At 46.2% G+C, this 20,474-nt stretch overlaps 1 protein-coding gene across 4 annotated transcripts in view; it reads right to left on the bottom strand.

The window, feature by feature from the left end:
* RPGRIP1L (RPGRIP1 like) overlaps window positions 1-20,474 on the bottom strand; it is a 673,080-nt gene that overhangs the window by 213,289 nt on the left and 439,317 nt on the right. The window lies entirely within an intron of this gene.

Here is a 20,474-nt window from a genome sequence, read left to right as displayed (position 1 = left end):
ACCAAGAAATAATTACCAACAAGTCAGACAAAGGAGGAAATATTGTGTTATGGCCTGAACAAGACTATATAGCGGAAGCCATGAGACAACTAAATGATGAGAATTGTTACATGAGGTCAAGCATGAGGGAATACAATAAAGCGAAAGAGGGCCTAAAAAAACAACTTCTCCAATGTAAAAGAGAGGGATTCATTTCGTCTATTGAATTACATTTTTCACATGTTGAATGCCCAGTTATTCCAATAATGTATTTGATTCCAAAAGTGCACAAAAAAGTCTCTCCGGTACCAGGTAGACCCATTATTTCAGCCATCAACAGTGCCAGTGAACACATTTCACAATATGTAGATTTCTACCTGCAAGATTTTGTTAAGAAGTTACCAAGTTACGTCAAGGACACTGGAGATTCAATGACATTGTATGGGAAGAGGGTCTAATTTTAATTACATTGGACATTGAGGCGCTTTATACAAGCATAAATCATGAAACCAGACTCAATGCAGCTAAATATTTTCTGGATATTAGACAATGTGAATATTATGGGACACAACGTAATGTTATTGGATTTGATCTTGTGGTGTCTATACAATAATTTTTTCTTGTTTGGTAAGGAAACCCTAAAACAAGTCAGAGGCGTGGCTATGGGATCCTGTTTCTCCCCCAGCTATGCTTGTCTGCATGTTGGCTGGTGGGAGGAACAGGTCCTCACAAAGATTGATAATATACATCATGTGCTACATTGGTTACGATACATCGATGATGTATTTATCATATGGAAGGGAGATGAGGAGAGTGCTAAAAAGTTTATCATGACTATAAATGACAATCCTAGCAACCTCAACTTTACCTCTAACATCAGTAGCACAAAAATTGAGTTCTTAGATGTACAGGTATCAGTGATTAACAACAAACTAGAAACAACTTTATTTAGTAAAGCCACAGCCGGAAATAGCATATTGCATGCCAGTAGTGTACACCCTAAACACCTCATAGAGAGTATACCCTATGCAGAGATACTCAGAATAAAACGCATCTGTAGCACACCACAAGAATTTGAAAGATGTGCAAAAGGCTCAAAGAATAGGCTGGAATTGAGAGGCTACAGTGACTAGGTGCTCACCAAGACTTTAGCAAGAGCACAAGAGAGGCCAAGGGAGACTTTATTACTTCCTAAGGAGGCAGTGAGTGGTGAGACCATTGAGGAGGAACACCCCCCGCCTCATCACTACATATAGCAAACAAGAAAGAAAGATTACGTTCATTGTCAGAAAAAAATGGCCTATTGTGCTTACAGATGGAGTGTTGGGCACCAGACTCCCAGAGTTACCAACCATCACATACAGGAAACCAAAGTCCAAGAGAAGCCAATTAGTCACAAGGAGCCCAGAATTGAGCACAGCAGGCACTTGGCTTAAACCAAGGCAGGGTTTTTAAAAATGTTCTTCTTGTTGTGCCTGCAAGTTTGGTATTAACACTACTCATTACACTGTTCCTTTAGCAGATGACAAATTGGCCATAAGGGGCAGCTATGGTTGCAGAACTGAATATGCTGTGTATGTCCTGACATGCACCTGCAGCTTACGTTATGTGGGAAGTACCAAGCTGCAGGTGCGTGTCAGGATTTTGCAGCATCTGAGAGCAATTGTAAACTACGACAATTCATATCATGTTCCCAGACATTTTAAGGCTTTCCATGATAAGGATTTGAGTTGCCTTACATATTACGTGATCAATGCCATTGCACCCCTCAGAAGGAGGGGCAATAGGGAAAAACTTTTACGACAACTAGAAACACGCTTTATTTTAGATCTAGATAGTAAGGCACCAAATGGATTAAACACAACGGAGGATATGCACAATTTCTTGTAACAACCAATTTTTAGTAAGAAATGCCAATGGATGTGAATTTTTTCCTTGATAATTGCATCTGTAAAAAAACATCTATCGTTGCCCATGTTGCCATTTCAAAGAAGTCATGAAATATTTTGTGTATAGTGATGTAAGATTTAGATATTGTTTATGCACTGTTGTTTTGTGTCGAATCATACTGCTTTCAGTCGCCATCACTTTACATAAAATGTGTCTGTTAAAATTTATATTAGGCTTTTAAGTCCACGGGTTTTTTAGTATGTGTATTAAGTACAATTTTTTAGATTTTTTAGGAGCACTTTGCACTTTAAATAATATCACGTTTACATATGACAATATGCTGCTAGACACGCAAGCACTTTCAATCTAGTTTTATGGAACAAGTTGCATTATAATGAATAATGACTCTGTAGAAGCTGCTATATTTATTAACTAAAATTCGGGATTTTAATAATATGGCATTTTTTATGTTTTATGCATTCATGCAGAAAGTATTTTTTAAGAAAGGCCATGTCAAACACAGACTGAGGCATTAATCAAAACATCATACGGAATATTCATTGTCTTTGACATAATCAATTTCATGTCGAAGAACTCTTGCCAATATGTTCAGATGTGCATCAATTTTTTGCACAGATGGTGTGTTTAAATTTAATAGCCAACCAACCAAAGCTACAAGGCCGTAATTTATTAATTTGAATTTTAAGTTTATAAAAAAATATGTAGCTTAATGCTGTGCAGAGAGTATTTTCCATCAAATATCGCTCCAATGTGGGATCATATTGAAAGAAAGATATATGTCTGCTTGTTTTAACAGCATTTCTTCTATGTCTATAATCATGTGACACAGTGGGGTGGACACCAAGCATTCAAAATTGTAATGGCGGAGTCTTGTTTCTATGTGTGAACAAGGGCACAGGGTGCTCGAAACGCGTCGCAGAGGGAGTCAATAAAAGATCTTACCTGCCATATATCTGGGTCCGTCTCTCTCTGTTCACCAGCAAGGAGCGTGGAGGTTCGGAGAGTGTGTTGGGAGGAAAAAAAATATATATATATCTATCTATATCTATCTATATCTATCTATCTATATCTATCTATATCTATCTATATCTATCTATATCTATCTATATCTATCTATATCTATCTATCTATATATATATAAATAATATTCACTGAAAAACCAAAGGTTACAAGGACTTTATAGTTAGTCAAATAGAATTTTAAAAAACCTTAGAAACTCACTAAAAAACCAAAGTATACAGGGACGTTATAGTTAGGGTCAGATTTTACTCATACAAAACCAGAGAAATTCAGCCGCTATAGTTACTGAACTATAATCGTGCCACCGCAATGCACTGCTTGTGAGCTTACATATTACATTACTCATGACATGGTCAGTGACATTACTGATGACATCTCAAATGACATCATCCACAGCATCTCTGACACAGTTACTAACACCCCTGTAGAATCTTTCATACACCCACTGCCACTCCCACACAACCATTCACAAACCCATTCATTGAGCCATACCAGTACTTACACACCCTCTCATTGATTTACAGATCTACACACAGATCCACTCGCTCACCCATACTGCCACTTATACACCCACTCACTCACTAATACAGCCATTGACATATCCACTCATACACCCATATAAGCACTCACACACTGAGTGAGTCAGCCATAGAACTACTCACACACCTAGACACTCACCCACACAGTCAATAACACACCCACTTACTCACTCAAACAGTTACACACACACACACACTTACTCATACAAGTTACTTACTTGTGTAACAATATATCTGTAAGAGACATTAGTTAGTGATAGATTCCTTACCTTAGAATATCCCCAGGGGTCAGACTGGATCCGGAAAGTTTTCGTCAGCAGTACCCCTGCGCGTCGGTAGGTGGCATCGTACGGCTCCGCGTACGTCGCTGGTGTCGTAGCTGACGAGATGACGTAGTCGGAGCTACTTAGACACGCCCACACGCACTGACGTCAGTTCTGTCAGTTCTGCACACACAACTTTTCCGCGCCAGGAGCGCAGAGCCGTGCCAGAGACCGACTACTGGTGCAATAGAACTAGGGCCCTGAAAGGGATGACCTGAACCCTAGAGAACAGTTCGCAGAACAGGGAGGATGGGCGGGCGGTAAGGAATCTATCACTAACTAATGTCTCTTACAGATATATCGTTACACAAGTAAGTAACTTGTGCATCTGAAACAGACACGTTAGTGATAGATTCCTTACCTTAGAATACATACCCAAGCAATACTAACCCTGGTTGTGGGTCTGCGAAGTGAGATTACACCAGAAAGTCACGGAGAACTGAACAGCCAAGGAAGCCGTCTCTCCGGACCGAACTGTCAAGGCAATAGTGCTTAGTGAAAGTATACGAGGCCCAAATGGCCGCCTGACAGATGTCTTGCAGGGGGACACCGCGTCCCAATGCGGTAGTAGCTGCTGTCGCCCTGGTAGACTGGGTGCGTAGCCCAACCGGAGGTTCCTTTTTAGCCAGAGAGTAACAGGCTTTACTGCACAGGACAACCCATCGGGAGATAGTCCGCTTGTGCACAGCCCGACCTTTCTTGGCACCAACGTAGCCAACAAAGAGCTGGTCATCCACCCGGAACTGTTGTGTGCGTTTGAGATAGAACGAAAGCGCACGTTTTGGGTCCAGACGGTGGAGCCTCTCCTCTTCTCTTGAAGGGTGCGGAGGCGGAAAGAAAGTCGGCAGAGTGACAGTTTGCCCGAGATGAAAGGCAGAGACTACTTTTGGTAGAAAGGAGGGACGTGGTCGAAGCACAACCTTGTCAGGATGAATCGACAGGAAAGGAGGTTTATAGGAAAGAGCTTGGAGCTCACTCACCCACTGAGCGGAGGTGATGGCCACCAGGAAGACAGTTTTCAAAGTTAATAACCGCAAAGGACAGTTATGAAGAGGCTCAAAGGGAGCGCACATCAAGTATGTGAAAATCAGGTTTAAGTCCCATTGAGGCATCACAAAAGGAATAGGAGGGAAAATGTGAGTAAGGCCTTTGAGAAATCTATTGATAACCGGGGACTTGAAAAGAGAGGGCTGATCAGGCAGCCTAAGAAAGGCTGAAAGAGCAGAAAGGTAGCCCTTGATAGTGCCCAGAGCAGAGCCCTGCTGGGCCAAAGAAAGAAGGAACAATAGGAACTCAGAAAGAGGGGCAGCAAGAGGATCTACAGCTTTCGCTGTGCACCATGCCACACATTTTTTCCACCGACAGGCATATACCATTTTACTGGAGGGACGCCTGGCTGCCAGAATGACATTACAGACTTCAGGAGGCAAGTCAAATGGAATCAGCTGTCGCCGCTCAATCTCCACGCAAGGAGGTGGAGGCTGGACAGGTTCAGGTGGAGGACCGTCCCCTGTTGCTGCGTCAGGAGATCCTCCCGAAGAGGCAGTCGGATCGGGGGATCCACTCTCATACTGAGTATCTCGGAATACCAAACTTTTCGAGCCCAGTCCGGCACCACAAGAATGACTTGGGTCCGGTTGCGCCTGATCTTCTTCAGCACTCTGTTCAAAAGTGGTATAGGCGGAAAGCGGTACAATAGACCGCAACTCTACTCGGGACAAAAAGCGTCTCTGAGAGAGTGCCGCCTTGGAAACTCCAACGCGCAGAACTGTTGACTGCACGTTCTCCCCACTACTGAAAGAGACCTTGCACCACCTCCGAGTGAAGACGCCATTCGTGATCCAACATGCACCTGCAGTTGAGTTCGTCAGCCCTAGCATTCAGTGTACCTGCCAGGTGTTGAACCACCAAGGAAATGCCTTGACGTTCCAGCCACGTCCAGAGACGTAGAACCTCTTGACATAGGGTCCACGACCCCACCCCGCTTGTTGCAGTACCACATGGCGGTGGTGTTGTCTGTGAACACCTGCACTACTCTCCCCTTGACAGAGGGAAGGAATGTTTTCAGTGCAAGTAGGATGAGCTCCAAAAGATTGATATGGAGCTTGGACTTCGCCGGAGACCAGAGGCCTCTGATCTCCGCCTCTCCCATGTGGCTGTCCCATCCCAAAAGGGACGCGTCCGTCACTACTGTGTGCTCCGGTTGGGGAAGGGGGAGGGATATGCCGCTGAACCAACGCTGGCTCGTGAGCCACCACTGCAAGTCCTGTGCAGTGCCCTCCGAGATCTGGACGTACTCGGACAGGTTCCCCCGATGCTGCGTCCACTGGAACTTCAGGTCCCACTGCAGAGCCCGCATATGCCATCTGGCATGATAGATCAGCAGGATGCAGGAGGCCATGAGGCCCAGCAGCCTCAGGGTCTTCCTGACCGCAACCCAGGACCAGGACCAGGGCCGAAAGATTGGAATCATAGCCCGAATGTCCCGGACTTACTGTTCAGGAGGATAAGCCCGAAACTGCGCCGTATCCAGAACCGCTCCAATGAAGAAGAGCTTCTGAGAGGGAATCAGGTGAGACTTCGGTACGTTGATGGAAAACCCCAGCAAATGTAGGAGGTCGGCCGTAGTCTGGAGGTGGGAGACGACTGCCTGGCGCGAGCCCGCCTTCAACAGCCAGTCGTCGAGATAGGGGAAGACTGAAACCCCTGATCTGCACAGATGAGCTGTGACCACCGCCATCACTTTCGTGAACACCTGAGGGGTGCTGGTAAGGCCAAAAGGGAGCACGGTGAACTGAAAATGCTTGTGGCCTATCGTGACCCATAGGTAACGCCGGTGGGCCGGCAGGATGGGTATATGAAAGTAAGCATCCTGCAAGTCCAGCGCTACCAGCCAGTCTTGCGGGTCTAGGGCAGACAAGACCTGAGCAAGCGTGAGCACCTTGAACTTCTCCTTCCGGAGGAAGCGATTGACGTTCCGGAGGTCTACGATAGGACACAGGCCCTTGTCCTTCTTTGGAACTAGGAAGTAGTGGGAATAACAACAACCTACTTCTGGCGTCGGAACGCGCTCGATGGCCCTCTTGGCCAAGAGGGCCGCAACTTCCTGCTGGAGAAGTGCCAAGTGATCCCCCGACATGCGGTGGTACTGAGGTGGCATGGCTGGAGGGGTAGACTCTAAGGGAAGGGAGTAGCCCCTCCGGACTACTTGCAGAATCCACCAGTCCGAGGTGAAGGTGCGCCAGTGGGGAAGGTGATGGCAAATCCTGCCATCCACTGGCATCTGGTGGGCCTGAAACACCGGAAGGTTTTGAGGCGGCAGGGGCGGTGGTGGATTGACCTGCCCGCTGTCCTTGAGAATCACCACAGCGGGTCCCACGTCCGCGGCTGCGCTGAGATTGCGGCTGCGCAGGCTTGCGGGTCTGAAAGAAACGCGCTTGGGCGCCTCGACCCTGACCTCGAATGGAGCGAAAAGTGGAACCCCAGGGAGTACACGTGGTGGCGAGGCCCAAGGACTGGGCCGTAGCCCGAGAGTCCTTAAAGCGTTCCAGGGTGCTATCCGCCTGGTCACAAGAGAGGCGAGTGCTATCAAAGGTCATGTCCAACAAAGTGTCCTGGACATCCCGGAGAAGCCAGTTGTCTGAGCCAAGCGTAACAGAGGAGCGCCACTGTTGTGGAAAGTGTCCTGCCGAGGGAATCGGCCGTGTCTAGCCCACAACGGATAGTAAATTTAGCAGCATCCCTCCCTTCGGTAATGGCCTGGGAGAGAACCGCCCGTGCTTCCACAGGGCACTGAGGCAGCACCTGTGCCACGGTGTCCCACACAGAATGGGAATAGCGGCCCAACTTGCACGCAGTATTCACCGCTCGCAACCCAGAACTGGCAGAAGTGAAAACCTTTTTCCCAAACTGCTCCAGTTTCCTAGATTCATTGTCCGGAGGAGCAGAAGGGTTTGTGTGAGAAAGCTGGGGTCGCCCGGCGTCGGGCGATGGCGGCATGCCACACCCTTATCTACAGGGACCCCCGAGTTAGGTTTAGTCCAGGTGCTCAACAGGATGCCAGTAAGCGACTCGTTGAAGGGCAGCAGCGGTTCCACGGAGGAGGACCGTGGCTGCAGCACCTTGGTCAGGAGATTGGTCCTGATAGGTAAAGAAGGGAGCTCGAGGTTAAGAGCCTCAGCCGCCCTACGCAACACCACTGAGAAAGTCCCAACCTCCTCCGTAGCCACGGAAGAAGGGGACAGTGTACTAGGGTGTGGAGAGAAATCCAGATCCACTGGACCCTCCATGTCGCCTTCCATTCAGGCTCATCCTCGCATTGAGCTGCAAGAGGGTCTTCAGACCCCTCCCAGTACTCCCCTTCATCCACCGGTTGTTGAGGAGGCCGGCAAGGACGAGGTGGGATAAGGAACAAATTCCCCACCAAGAAATTGAATTGGGGGGGGTAAGAGACCAATCCTGGTTCGGTGCCGTCCACCGTCAGTGGCGGCGCCGAGGCCGGAGCCAGCGGCGCTGCAGGGTATGGTGCCGGCGTAGCCGAGGCAAAAATTGGTGGCATGGGGGCAGATCCACCCAACGGGTCGCGGGGCCCGAAGGCGCTCTAGAGGGACCCGATGGGGCAAACAGATGGCGCAAGGCCCACACGAAGGCCTGTACCTCTTCCGAAGGTGCGTGCGGGCCTGGAAAGGGTGGGTAGGCCGCAGGCAAAAACGGAGGCTCCAACTGAGCCGCGGGGGAGTGACCGCCCACCCACTCCACCGCGTACCATGATCGATGAGGGGTAGAAGAAGAGCGACGTCGCTTCTTCGACTTTTTATGGTGCCGTGACCTACCTATCCCCGATTCCAGTGAACTATGCTGATGCCTCTGCGACCGGTCCCTCGACCTCCCAAGGGAGCGGGACCTCGATCGGCGCGGTCCTCCAATAACTTTCGGGAACGCTCCCGCAAAGCTTTCAGCGCCATGGCCCGACAATCGGGGCATGCCTCGGGGTCATGGGCGTGCCCCAAGCAAAAGAGACACACATCGTGCGGGTCCGCTACCGACATGTTGCGGCAGCAGGCCCAACAGGACTTAAACCCGGGCATTCCTACTGCACCAGGAGTCGAGTACTTGACAAGAAACCAAGTTAAAACTTTTAACTAGGGGTGCCCCTCTCTCTCGGATCTGCGCTGCTGCGCGGAAAAAGAAAGAACTGACGTCAGCGCGCGTGGGCGTGTCTAAGTAGCTCCGACGACGTCATCTCGGCGGCTACAACGCCAGAGACGTATGCGGAGCTGAACGACGACGCCTACTGACGCGCAGAGGTACTGCTGACAAAAACTTTCCGGATACAGTCTGACGCCTGGGGATATTCTAAGGTAAGGAATCTATCACTAATGTGTCTCTTTCAGATTCACCTATACAGTTAGTGAAAGAAGCATGCACTCATCCATATAGCCACTCTCATATTCACTCACTCACGCATACTGTCATTCATATACCCCGTCACTCAGCTATACTGCCTTTCACATACCCAGTTACTCACCCATACTGACACATGCACTCTATCACCGACATAGCCATACAGACACTCAATCATCCATATAGCTTCTCAGACATGCACACAATACCCCATACAGCCACTAACTCACCCACTCACTCATCCATACACAGTCACACACCTCCTCACCCGCACACACACACTGACACCCAGACAACCATAGAAGTAGTCAGACAACCAATCAATCACCCATATAGCCATTCATGTACCCACTAACACACTCATAGACCCACTTAGACATCAACTGACAGACAGATATACTCATTTACACAACCAGTCACTCACCTATACATTCACTGAGACACCTAATCACTCACTTATACAGTAAGTCATGCACCCACTGAGATATCCATACAGACACTCATACACCCACTGATTCACCAATACACCTTAGTACATATAATTAACACTAATAAACGTTTTAAAAGGAAAGTCTGACCCTAACTATAACGTCCCTGTAACCTTTGTTTTTTTGTGTGAATTTCTAAGGTTTTTTAAAATTCTATTTGCTAACTACAACGTCCTTGTAACCTTCGGTTTTTTTAGTGAATTTCTCGGGTTCTTTAACTAGCAGTCATGTTTGAGTGGTGGAGAAAGAGGGCTGAGCCTACAACCAGCTCTCAGGAATTCCGCTGTGTAGGACTTACAGGAGGTACCAGGAGGGCTTCTTGGCCCCCTAGGTCCCTCTGGATCCAAGAGGACTTTATTTCCTAACCAGGAGCTCAGCAGAAGGCACATTTGCAGAGTAGTGGAGAAAAGGGGCGGACCTCCTGCGAATTGTGTTGTTTTTTTTTTTAGGAAGGGGAACCTCGTAGCCCCCCTTTTCCTGGACCATTTTGGGCCCTGAGGACCCCATTGACCATGGCCTTACCCTGTTTTTTCTGAAAAAAAATGGGAGTGGGACCTTACGGTCCCCCTCTTGGACCAATTTCAGCCCCGGGGACTCCATCCCCTGGGGTCAGGCCATCATTTTTTTGTGTTAATGGAGAGTGGGGCCTACATGACCCCCCTTCTCTGGCCAATATTGCCCAGGGGACGCCAGCCCCCAGGCCATTTAAAAAAAATTGGTGGGGGGGGGGCACCCCTCACCAGACCTATTTCGGCCCCGGGGACTCCATCTCCCGGAGCCAGGCTTTCACTTTTTTTTTTTTTTTCTTTTTGTTAATGGGATGGGGCTCCATCGCGGCCCCCCCTCACCGGGCCGATATTGCCCCGGGGACCCTATCCCCCCGGACATGGCCTCTTGTTGGGGACCACGGGGGGAGCCTCAAGGCCCCCCGGTCTCTGGCCGCTCCCCACCTCCTGCGGGAGCCGGCATTGCTTTTGTACAGAGGGAGCTGCAAACATGCAACTCCTTCTGTCCAGAAGCAATTCTGCTCCACTTCATGGAAGCCAGAGCATTTTGTATTCTCTCACTTCCATGAAGTGGACCAGAGTTTGTTATGGCTTGGCGGAAGCGGTGCTCCCGCCAAGCCATAGCAAACTGCAATGTCATGGGGTTGGCATCCGGGGACATTGCTGGAGCCGGCCCTGGGGTGGGGGGGGGGGCTGTCCCCAGGGCCATGGAAGGATCCTTGAGGGGGCTATGTGGCCCCCTCCCATTTACTATATAGCACTGAGGAGGTGGTGGTCCCCGGGGCCGAGTGGCCACAACGGACCCCCGTCATGACTTCATTTGTGCCCCATGGAGGTGGCAGTCCCCGGGGCTGCAGGAGGCCATACGGCCCCTGTATTCCAGTATATTAGCCCCGGGGAGGTGGCGGGGGGCTGAGGGGGGCGCGTGACCCCCGCATTTTTGGGGTGTTTAGCCCCAAAAAGGTGGCGGTCCGTGGGGTGGCAGGGGGCCGCGTGCCCTCCTTGCATTTCAATGAATTAGCCCCTGGGAGGTGGTGGTCCCCGGTGCTGCGGGGGCCCACGTATGCCTGGCATTATTATTTGTAATTGCCCCTGGGACCTGGCTCACCTGGGGGCTAATTAAATGAAGCACAGCAACCCACGCTTCATTTTTAAAAAGTTTTCGGTGGGATTCGCAAATCTAACACGACTCCCGACGAATTTCTTTAAAAATAAAATGCTTTTTTGGGCTCTGGGGGTCCCTGTGGGATCACCTGAACAGGCTTATGGGGTCAGGGTTTTCTTACCTGCCCTCTTTCATTTAAAAAAAAAAAAAAAAAAAAAAGTTTTTTCTTGCGGCTAGGTTCAATCGAGTCACAAGATGGCTGCCAACACTTCACTCTCTTTTTCTCGGCCCCCGCTTGATGGATCACCCCGAAATTTTCAAGACAGGAGCTGAAATGAGCTTCATATTAGTTTTTAAAATTTTGCGAAGATTTGTCAAACGACGCCAAAGTTATTGGTAAATCAAAATCAGCTTTTTAATAGAAATCGGGTCCCAACTTTAAATACCTACTGGTGACTATCAGGAGGTAATATATATATATTTCATGACAAAAAGTAATTTATTAGTTCTAATGTATGCTTATACATTGTCCATTTACTTTTGGGGCCAAGACAGGCCACGGTGAGAAGTGTTGTGTTGTCAAGGAGCATTAGGACTATTCAAACACTGGTCTGTATAACAGGGAATGTCGGACTAAGCTACTATGAACTACACATAGAGCAGCCTTAAGGATAGTTACACAGTCTTACAGAAGGCACATTACCTTTTAGCTCCATTACCTTTAAAGTAAATATATAGTTTTTGAGAAAAGCTAAGGTCTGATGTACTCCAGAAGGATTTAGCAGATGGAACTACCCTAGTGATTTAACAATATGAGCTTGATTAGAGTTTTTTTGGGCAAGTTACTTACTTTCGGTAATGCTTTATCTGGTAGAGACATGATCTAGCCACAAATTCCTTACCTTTGAATTTTCCAGGCACGAGACTGGATCTTGAATATTTTTCTTCAAGCAATACCCCTACGCATTGATAGATGGTTTTTGGTCGGCTCTGTGTGAAGTAGTCGCTTCATCTACGCCAGAAGTGACGGCCGCATCACCTATATAAGCGCCACTTCGGCACTCTGATGTCAGTTACTTTTCATGACTTCCCACGCCAGAAAGGCGGAACCATGACACGTACTGACATTGGTGTGTTTTTAAGAAACAAGGGCCCTGAAAGGGAATAGCCCTGATCCTAGAAACTTATCCGCAACATGGGGAATATAGGTGGTTCGGTAAGGAATCTGCAGCTAGATTATGTCTCTACAAGATAAGGCGTTACCAAAGGTAAGTAACTTGCCCATCTGATAGAGACATCTAGCCGCAGATTCCTTACCTTTGAATAGATACCCAAGCATTACCATACCGGGAGGAGGGACTGTGGACAATTTTCGTACCAAGAAGTCCTGCAGGACTGAGCAGCCAAAATGGTCATCCCAGCGCACTTGACTGTCTAGGCAGGAATGCTTCGTAAATGTGTGCAGGAATGCCCCTGCTGCTGTCGGACAGATGTCAAGGACTGGGACTCCATGTTGCAGTGCAGTGGTAGCAGCCTTAGCTCTGGTGGAATGAGCCCTTAAGCCTTCATGAGGCTACATCTTTGCCAGAGCATAGCAAATCTTAATGCAGAGGATGACCCATAAGGAGATGGTTATCTACTGCCCCGCCAAAGGTTTTTTCGATCCAACGTACCCTACGAAGAATTGGTCGTCCACCTGGAACTCTTGTGTGGTCAAGGCAGAGTGACAATGCCCTTTTTGGGTCCAGACGGTGGAGTCACTCCTCTTCTTTAGAAGGATGTGGAGGAGCATAGAAAGTGGGCAAGGTGACAGATTGTCCCACATGGAATGTAGCTAGAACTTTCGGATGAAGAGGCCCTAGTGTGAAGCACCAATCTGTCAGGGAACATCGTCTGAAAGGGGGGCTTGGATGATAAAGCCTGCAGCTCTCTCCCCCTCCTGGCAGATGTAATTGCCAATAAGATGACTGTTTTGATGGTGAACAGCCAGAGGGGGAAATTACGCAAGGGCTCAAAAGGAGAGCACATGAGGAAAGTGAGAACCAAATTAAGGTCCCACTGAGGCATAATGAAAGGGGCAGATGGGAACATATTTACAAGGCCTTTCAGAAATCTATGCACAATGGGTGAATTAAATAAGAAGGGTTGGTCTGGCAGCCTCAGGAAGGAAGACAAAGTCAAAAGATACCCTTTCACGGGGGCCAGAGCAAAGCCCTGGGCAAGGGTGAAAATAAAAAGCAAAATATCAGAAAGGGAAGCAGAAAGAGGATCAATAGAATGTTATGTACAAAATATCACAAATTTCTTCCACAGGCAGGATATACCGTCTTAGTGGAGGGACTCCTGGTTGCCAGAATAACATTGCAGACTTGGGGAGGAAGGTCGACATCTACCAACAGTCACCGCTCAATCTCCATGCAAGAAGGCAGAGAGAAGGGGCCTGATAGGGGGATCGATGCTCATTTGCAGAAGCTCAGGATACCAGACTCTCCGTGCCTGGTCCGGAGCCACAAGGACAATTTGGCCCCAGTTATTCCTGATCTTCTTGAGAACTCCGGGCAGGAGTGGTATGGGCGGAAAGGCACACAGGAGGCCTGCGCTCCATTTGAGACACAAAGCATCTCCCAGCTAGAGCTGCCTTGGAAACTCCAGTGCGTAAAACTGCTGACACTGCATGTTCTCTGAAGAGGTGAACAGATCTCACCAAGGTTCTCCCCACTGCTGAAGTAGACCTTGTGCCACCTCCGATCGAGAGGCCACTCATGATCCGCTAAGAATAGACAGCTGACTGTGTCCACCCTGGCATTCAGGGAACCTGCCAGTTGTTGAACCACCAGGGATATGCCCTGCTGTTCCAGCCATGTCCAGAGACGCAGGACCTCTTGTCAAAGAGTCCACAAACCCACTCTGCCTTGTTTGTTTCAGTAACATTTTGGTGGTGTTGTCTGTGAACACTTGAATCAGCCTTCCTTTGATGGAAGGTAGAAAGGCTTTCAATGCCAATCGGAGCGCTCGGAACTCCAGCATGCTGATGTGGAGGCCGGATTCCCGCCAGATACTAGAGCCCTCTGATCGTCACCTCTCCCAGATGGACGCCCCATCCCAGAAGTGATTCATCTGTCACTACTGTGAGATCTGGTTGGGGAAGGAAAAGGGGTCTGCCACTGACCCAATTGTCGTTCGTCAGCCATCACGTAGGAGAGATTCTCCAGATGCTGTGCCCACTGGAACTTCAGGTCCCACTGCAGAGCCCACATATTCCACCTGGCATGTGTCACGAGCAGGAGGCCATGAGGCCCAGCAGCCTCAGAGTCATTCTCACCGAAATCCAGGATAGAGGCTGAAACATCGGTATCATAGCCTGAATATTCTGGACTCGCTGTTCAGGAGGATATGCCAGAAACTGCACTGTCTCCAGAACAGCTCAGATGAAAAGGAGCGTCTGAGAGCGAGTCAGGTGTGACTTTGGCATATTGATAGTTAACTCCAGGGAATGCAGGAGGTTCACTGTAGTCTGGAGGTGGGAGATGACAGCCAAGGGCAAGCCCGCCTTCAGCAGCCAGTCGTCGAGATAGGGGAAGACTGGCATCCCTGATCTATGCAGATGAGCTGCAAGCACCGCCATTACTTTTGTGAACATCTGAGGGGCACTGGTAAGGCCAAAAGGGTGCACAGTGAACTTGTGACCTACTGTAAACCACTGGTAGCGCCAATGGGTAGGCAGGACGGGAATGTGAAAATAGGAGTCCTGCAAGTCTAATGCTACCATCAGGTCTGCAGGGTCCAGGGCAGAGAGGGCCTGAGCTTATGTGAGCATCTTGAATTTTCTTTTATGGGGAAGTATTTGATATCTTGTAGGTCTAGGATAGGACGAAGGCCCTTGACCTTTTTCGGAACAAAAAAGTAGCAAGAATAACACCCACAGCCTACTTCTGCCACCAGAACCCTCTCTATGGCTCCCTTGGCCAAGTGAGTAATGACTTTAGCCGGTCGTTGGATGGAGGCATGGAGGGAGGGATACTCTTGAAGGGGAAGGAGTAGCCTTTTTGGTTTATCTGGAAGACCCATCTGTCCAATGTGCCAGTGGTGATGGCTAATCCTGCCACCAACTGGATGCCCATGGTCTGGAAAGGCAAGTCTAGGAGGGTTTGGAGGCTGAAGCTGCCTGGAACTCCGGCCGCTTAATCAGCGTGGTTGGAACAAACGGCAGCTGTGCAGGGGTTGGTGAACTTGACGAAATTACACAGAGCCGACTGACGCCACCTACCAGTGTGCAGGGGTATTGCTTGAAGAAAAATGTGCACGATCCAGACGGGCGCCTGGGAAATTCAAAGATAATGCATCTGCAGCTAGATGTCTCTATTAGGTTACAGATTTTCTTGATATACCATTTCTTAAACTGTATTTATTAACTATCAAATTGGAAATTCATTTTTATTCTGAACCGCATTATCAGTCTAATACACTTACTAAAAAAACTGAATGCTTAAAGTACAAGTTGATGATCACACTTTCAAAATGTCTTTTACGCTATTGAAGCACTTTTCAATTTAAAAGAACAAGTTACTTACCTTTGGTAATTCTTTTTCAGGTGGATACAGTATCTGCCTGTGGATTAGATTCCTCACCTTTGGAATATCACCCATGGGCAGCATTCCACTGAAACTTTTCTCCATAGCTCTCCCAGATTGACGAGAATGTCATAATGCCAGGGCACCGCACTCGACTCCGCATGACGTCATCGGAGCCATAAGAAGACCTCGTCGGTTTGTTGACATCAGTTTCCACCCATTTTTTCTGTGCCTTTGAGGTGAACCAAAAACATTTCCAACAAGCATACGTAGTATACAGTACATGTCATATTAAGGAAATAACCACATGCAATTGAATCGCCAACTCAATAGCAACTTCATGAGTTATATAGAAAATCTCATAAGAAACACACATATATATATATTTACAACCCACACTCAGCGGCTACACCCCATCTGAGGAATTGGGGTTTATGATAGAGGACAGACGTTATACACTCAGGCCGAGGGGGCTCCCTCAGGCGAAAGACGGCACCAACGAAACAAATGCCGCAAAGAGAGGAGGAAACAGAGGCGGCTTTGCGAAAAAAAAGAGGGGGAGAGGAACCCCCCAATTGAATTAAATAATGCTACCACCACTGAGACAGCTAATACTGTCATCAACCTTACAGATCTGGATTTGGATGCAGCAGAAACTCAAATTTTAGCCTTGGGCTTATCTTTTTGTCCTTAGAATAATTTTAAATACGTTCAGTCTCGTATTGACGTATTTAAATTTATACGTAAATTAAAGTTGATTGAATTCCATAAATTGAATAAAGTCAGTAGTGCTGCTATTACTGTTATTGCCGACTCGCAACCCAGTAAGAATTTGTTAATCTCTGATGTACCAACTTTGAAAAACATGCATTCCCTGTATGGTCTAGTTGATGACTCCCCTTCTGATACCTAAGATAAACTACGTTCTATGGGTATCAATAGTAGTAGTGTAGCTGTGAGTCCGTTTTGCCCCCGCTCTACTTTTGTTCCAATGATGCCCAGAGACGCTATTGACATCTTTAGTGATCGCATGGTTGAAGATTTAAAAGGACTGAATAGATCGATTGCTCACAATCAGAAGCGGAGGAGTTATGCTGAGATCCAGTACTCCACGCTTATGCGTAAAATTAATAACCATGGGAATATATCATTGTGAATAAGGCTGACAAAGGGGGTAATATTGTTTTATGGCCCCGTGATGTTTATATCAAAGAGGCAGAAAGGCAACTCAATGATTTTCTCTGTTATAGGAAGGCCTCCTTCAATGAATTGAATAAAGTCAAGGATTTAGTTCATAAACAGTTGGCTCATTGGAAAAGGGTAGGTCTTATTAGCAAAAAAGAATTTTGTTATTTAAAAAATGACCATCCAATTACACCCACACCATACTTGCTACCAAAAGTTCACAAGGGTGTACTTCTTGTACCCGGGCGGCCTATTATATCTGCCCAGAATGGGTTACTTGAACCTATTTCCAAATATACTATATGGAGGCACTTCCGTCTTACATTAGAGACACGGGTCATTTTCTCACAAAATTGAAGGGGGTCTCTTGGAGTTCAGAATATTATTTCATTGTGATGGATATCTGTTCTCTTTACACCACGCTATCCAACATTTCCTATCAAACAGAGATATCAAATTTAATGAGCACAGCAAGATGTTAGTAAAAATGATTGAATTGTGCCTGTATAACAATTTTTTCCTTTTTAACAATGAAGTTTTCCAGCAGTTGCGGGGCGTGGCAATGGGAGAATGCTTCTCCCCCAGTTATGCATGTTTACACGTGGGCTGGTGGGAGGAGCATGGTCTGGGTCGCGCCCTGTCTAATGCTGGAAACCAAGGATCTGGCATAGTTCACATGTGGCGTTTCATAGACGACGTATTTTTAATGTCATGGTCTAGAGAAACTGCTGAAGACTTTGTGGCTAGCATCAATGTGAATGTGCTCAATTTGGAATTTACAGCTACCCTCAGTAATGAGAAAGTTGAGTTTTTAGATGTTGAAATTTATATCAAGGACAACACTATTCAAAGCAGATTATACAGGAAAACTACTGCGGGTAACTCAATTCTCCATGCCTCTAGTGCTCATCCCCGCCATCTTATTAAGAGCATCCCCTATGGGGAATTTTTAAGAACTAAAACAATTTGCAGCAATGATATTGATCTTAACACTTGTCTTAATGAATCATTTCAAAGATTCTTGGCCCGCGGTTACAAAGAGGCTGATCTTAAAAATGCTTTGAGCAGAATGATTTTAAACACAAAAGAATCCCCACAGGCCTCTAATACTGAAATTTCTATCTCTAATAGAGCTAATTCTCCTAAGGGAGAAGATACTGAAGTTAGACTGATTACGACTTATAGTTGTTATGAAAAAAAGATCAGAAATATTTTGAAGTCTAATTGGCCTATATTGAGAACTGATATTACATTGGCACCACATCTTAGTGAGGTTCCATCGATCACTTTTAGGAGGGCACCCTCTATGAGGGATGCTCTTGTTAAGACTAGTCCAGAAGTAGCTAAAACTTCGAATTGGCTCTCCAATCGATCAGGTTTTTTAAGTGCAGTTCCTGCAGAGCCTGTAAGTTTGGAGTAAACACTGTGGAATATCATGATGTTTTTACCCAAGATGTCTGCAAGATCAACGGTTTGTTTACCTGTAAAACTGATTACGCTGTTTACGTACTACGATGCACTGGTCATCTCCAATATATTGGTAGCACTAAGCTCCAGGTTTTCAACTGGATTTTGCAGCACCTTCAGGCTATTGTTAACTCCGATCCCAGTTATCCTGTGGCGCGTCATTTTAAACTGGCACATGCTAATAATCTTAAAGATTTGAGTTATTTGGTCATTGACGCGGTTCCATTTTCCAAAAGAGGTGGGGATAGAGAGAGGAAACAGACAGTTGGAGATACATTTTGCTTCTGGACACTAAGATACCTAATGGCCTTAATACAGGGGAAGATCTTTATAATTTTCTATAACTATTTATATTTTTAATATAATTCTTTATAGGGTCTATCTGAATTGTTTGATCTTTTTATGGGGCAGGCTTGTCCCATTATCTCTCAATTGTGATATCTATTACCTAAGCCATGTAATGATCAAACTTGCTGCTATTAATGAATTCTATGCTCTCTTATTGTCTTAAATGATTGTTTTACCTGTGTTCTTTTATGTCTTGTTTTTATCGGATTTTAACTGGTTTTACTAGTTTTCTAGTTTTTTTTTTTGGTGATGAGATATGGGGACTAGGTGGCTATTTATTTGACAATAGTTGTCTTCTAGCGCTATTTTTGACAGAATTTTATCATCTAAGGATTAATTTTCATAGGTTATAATATTGCACATTAGATTGCGTGTTCTTTTTGCATTAAATATTTTATTGTGCTGCCTTTAACTTGTACCTAATTGTATAGATGGATTTTGGGTTGCTGGTTTTTAAGTTGATTTCGGGGTATTTTTCACTAATAACCCTTTCTTTTGCACTATGCACTTATTTGCACTTTAGCATCTGCTTGTATGAAATAATCTTTTTAACATATCCAAATGTTATGAATATGTGATTTGTATTACACTATTGCACTATTTTAATATGCTGTTGTATTTTCCCATTGTTATTAAACTCCAGGCCTTTATGTGATTTTTTACTGCAATTATTTATCTTTTCGGTATTACTTCTGGTATTGTAGTCATTGGGCACTTGCCCTTGATTGGTTCACCACTGTTGTAAGAATATAACATTTGTTATTTTTCTTGAATCAAATTATATTTATATATTTATTTTATGATTTGCAGTGGTTCCCTGTAATTTTAGCTTGCTATTTTGCTAAACTCAAATACCTGTTGAAGTTATTTAAATCTGATTTTCTTTGCAGTATGTTTTCACTGTTTGTGGCTAGTAGGAGGAGCTTTAACTATGTGCCTTACAGCATTTAAACTCGTTGGTTTTTGGCCATGTCATGTGATCAAAACCGGGATTACCCGGTCGAAACGCGTCATGCTGCTATCTATGGAGGAATAATGCACTTTCATCTTTAATGCACGTACTCGAGTGGTCTGTACCTGATTTGCGTGACTTGCATTTCTTCAGGACTTTGGAATGTGTGTGTGTGTATATATATATATATAAAAAAAAAAATATATATATATATATATATATATATGAAGAAACGAAAGTTCACCGTCGTTGCAGCCACACGCCCTGGGTGCCTCCTTACGCGGTGGTGAGCCGCGTAACACAACGCAAACGGTCGAAGACCAGAATTGTGTCAGCCGACACAAAACAGGAGCACACTAAAGTCCGTGAATAAATGTTTTTTTAAATTCATGTAGATATATATATATATATTGAATATGCTACTTACCAGTATGCATCTGTTCTTGGCATGTAGGGCTGCTGACATTCATATCTGTGCATAGATCGCCGCCTAGTGTTGGGTCCGGATGTTTGCACGTTGTTGTCCTGGAAGAGTCTTCGAGGTATCCTGGGATAGGTGACTCCTCCCCTGGACTACAGTGCGCATGGGCATCCTCTCCATCCTCAGATTGTTTTTCGCCATTGTGGCAGTGATGGAGTAGATACAGAAAAGTGATGACCATGCTTACAGTAATTCT

Source organism: Triturus cristatus, chromosome 12 (genome assembly GCF_964204655.1).
Source record: "Triturus cristatus chromosome 12, aTriCri1.1, whole genome shotgun sequence".
Lineage (NCBI taxonomy): Eukaryota > Metazoa > Chordata > Amphibia > Caudata > Salamandridae > Triturus > Triturus cristatus.
The sequence above is the reverse complement of the archived record's forward strand: the minus strand, read 5'-3'. Positions and strand labels throughout refer to the sequence as shown.